The 3,545-nt window shown below is 37.5% G+C and overlaps 1 non-coding gene across 1 annotated transcript; it reads right to left on the bottom strand.

Annotated features, from left to right (window-relative positions):
- Positions 1-3,173: 3,173 nt before the first annotated feature.
- On the bottom strand, positions 3,174-3,303 carry LOC149286669 (small nucleolar RNA SNORA35). The gene has a single exon (XR_016277593.1). It is a non-coding gene; the product is annotated as a small nucleolar RNA SNORA35 (small nucleolar RNA).
- Between the last annotated feature and the right edge of the window lie 242 nt (positions 3,304-3,545).

Below are 3,545 nucleotides of genomic sequence, written 5' to 3' on the forward strand. Positions count from 1 at the left end.
CCACTGTGCCCCATGATATGCCTTTTGACCCCCTAAGTGCCACTCTACCTCCAGAAATACCTTATACACCTATATGCCACTCTGGTATTTAGGGGGTTAAAAGGCATATTATGGGGCAGAGTGGCATATAGGGAGGTATAGGGCATTTCAGGAGGCAGAGTGGCATATAGAGGGTTAAAAGGCATTTCTGGCAGCAGAGTGGCATTAATGGGGGTTAAAAGGCATTTCACAGAGCACTCTGCCTCCAGAAATGCCTTATGCCTTCATTTAACACTCCCTCCTCCAAACTTACCGGAGCTTCTGAGTCCCCGTTGCTTAGTCCGGGCAGCGTGTAGAGCTCTACGCGATTCGCGTACACAACTTCCGCTCTACGCGAATCGCGTAGAGCTCTACACGCTGCCGGGACTAAGCACCGGGGACTAAGAAGCACCCGTAAGTTGGGGGGGGGCATAGCACAGGAGGATCCCGATCTTAGTCTCATAGTCAGACCTATTTGAGGTCTGATTATAAGACGACCCCGATTATAAGACGAGGGATAATTTTCAGAGCATTTGTTCTGGAAAAAACCTCGTCTTATAATCGAGCAAATACGGTAACTAATTAACTATGCATATAGCAGCCATGATTTAAATAAATAGATACAAATAACTGCAGAATACTTCAAAATGATGCCCCCAAAAGACTTATTTTTTACAATGAAGTACAGTCCTTTCATTAATAAAGTGCTCTTATATTTCTTTAACATGTATATTTAACAACACAACATCTAGTGAGTACTTATTGTCAATAACATTTTGGATTTGGTGAATGTCACTTTTTAAAGTAACAGACTTCATATGGTAGCGCTGTCAGCGCTTAAACATTGTTACCATAAAAAAGCACTGTACAGAGATTGCAAGGAATGGGTGCACATAAAGGACATGACTGTTTACAATGAACATTGAAGGCAAATGCCCCTCTCCCTCAAATAAATGTTTGTTAAATGAAACAACCAACATGGGAGACTTGATTTAAGACAAAAGAATGTAGTTATTGATGCCAAATTCAAAAATAGTGAGAACAGTTATGTTTCCAAATGTTCCATTGTGATGATACATTTATCCATCTCTGCTTTTGATGATAATATGATTCTGCCAAAACAAATATCTCCCATAGTATATATTCTCACACAAACTGATGGTCATTTTTTATGGAAAACATATTGTTTTGTTGTATTTTCTGAATTGTAGTTGAATCCACTATGTTCACTTCACATATAAGAGGAGTCTTTTACCTTCTCACATATAGTGTATACAGAATATTATGGGTACTTTTTTTTATCTTTCAGACCTTGAAGAAGTACATATGGTACCATTTAAATTAAACTGTTAATCCGAATTGAAAAACACAGCTGGACCTGCATAAGCTGTTAATCCTTTTACTTATTTATGGAGATGTATATATGGGTTTCTGCCTGCACTTTATTCTACCCTTCTGCCAAATCCACAACTAGTTTCCGTATTATTATAATCTGTCTCATCATGGCTGTTTAACATTCCTGCCTTCTAGTCACTATATGAATTTATCTCGCTCTAGCCAGCCAATCCTACTTGGACATTTCTTGAAATGTATTTTAATAGGTGAAAGACAGCACATAGTCTCAAAATCATAAGGGCTTCTGGGCCCATAGAAAAGGGGCTTTTATGTAGAACTCTTACAATATTGAGAAACAATTGCTATTTCAGACTTAATGACAATGGGACAGCTGTTTAGGCTGAATGTAGCATTCAAGAACTTTACAAATGCCTTTGATTTAGGGATTCAATGATGTGGCTATTTTAACTGATCTTCTTAAATGCACATATCAAATTTCCTTCCCAAAAGTCAATATTTTGTTGCAGTTACGCCATGTTTTTACAGTGACCTCTACCAGCTGTAACAGAAGTGACAAAATTTGACCATGCTTACTAACCCACTCAAATCTTTCACATTTCTTTGATTCTAAGAGTTAATTCTCTGTTTGTGCCCCAAGGTTTTAAATTGATTTGGGTTAGGTGTCTGACTAACGAAATATACCATTTTACATTCATCTTTAGCCATGTCTGCATTAGGCCATTTCCAAACTGAATTTTCTTTAATTACCACTTTGTTATCTTGATGCACATCCAAGTATTTGATTATGTGAAACATTCCACTATTAAGATCCAAAGAGTCTTTATTCAGAGGCTCGTCAGACAGTCTGAATGAAGTTTGCCACTTTGCACCCGAGTGCTGGGTCGAGAATGGGCCACAAGTAGTATCAAACTTTAGAATGTTTTGCATGACATATTATGGATTTTAGCCCTATTAACCCCTTCGTGACAAAGGCTGATTTTACTTTTTGTACCCTTCGTGACAATGGCTGTTTTATCGTTTCTGCGGTGTTTGTGTTTAGCTGTAATTTTCTCTTAACCCATTTACTAAACCCACACAAGTTATATATTGTTTTTTTCAGGACAAGAAGGGCTTTCTTCAGACACCAAAATTTTTTTCATATGATGTAATTTCCTATAATAAAAATAATAAAATATGACGAAAAATTGAAAAAAAAACACATTTTCTCACTTTTATTTGAAAAATCTTTTATTCATCATAAAAAACTACTGAAAAAACCTGCTAAATAGATTCTACTATTTGTCCCGAGTTTAGAAATACCCAATGTTTTTATGTTTTTTTGCTTTCTTCTACACGTTATGGGGCAATAAGTACAAGTAGCGTTTTGCTAATTCAAAACCATTTTTCTCTGAATCTGGTAATTCTGTCTCTATGTGGTATTTGGGGCATCTTTGAAGCCAGCAAATTAAATTTACCCCACCAAACCATATATTTTTGAAAACTAGACACCCCAGGGTATTTTAGATGCTGATAGTTTAACCCTTTCCATGCACTAATCCTACCACCAACCCTTGTCAAAGTTTGGGATAGTAATTGTTTTTGGTGTTTTTTTCACATACTTTGTACTTCAGGTGTGAAATTACAGCTCCTGGTATATGTCACTGTCACACAACACCCAGATATGTGTCCAGCAACATCTCCTGAGTACATTGATACCCCACATGCATGGGTTTGTCAGATTGTTTGGGGGCAAAAGGGCCACATTTGGAACATGAGCAATTCAAATTCAGTAGGAATTTTACATCTGGGTAAAGAAAAATGCTTGTACCCAACTATCAGTAGGGACAGGTTACAAGAAAGCCTGGCCTATCTCCAAGAAGGGATTTGATCTAGCACCTTAAGTGGTCCCTCATGCCACGGAATGGACACAGGGGTCACTTGACAGTGCAAATAAAAACGCTTAAAAATGGTGGAGCAAATAAAAGCTAAAAAACAGTAAATGTAACAAAAAATTAAAAAAAAATACAAAAATGGAGCAGGAACAAAAAAAAAATTAAAAATGGGAAACTGTGTGATACAGCTTGAAGCAGTCACCGACACAGAGTGCAGGTTTTCCAGGGCAATCTGGACAGTAAAATGTGGTGTCCTTTCTTTGCCCCCTGCTGTAGCATACCCTGCATCTCTTTTGGGGA

Source organism: Sceloporus occidentalis, unplaced genomic scaffold (assembly GCF_023333645.1).
Source record: "Sceloporus occidentalis isolate IW3139 unplaced genomic scaffold, rSceOcc1.0.p SCAF_67, whole genome shotgun sequence".
Classification (NCBI taxonomy): Eukaryota; Metazoa; Chordata; class Lepidosauria; order Squamata; family Phrynosomatidae; genus Sceloporus; species Sceloporus occidentalis.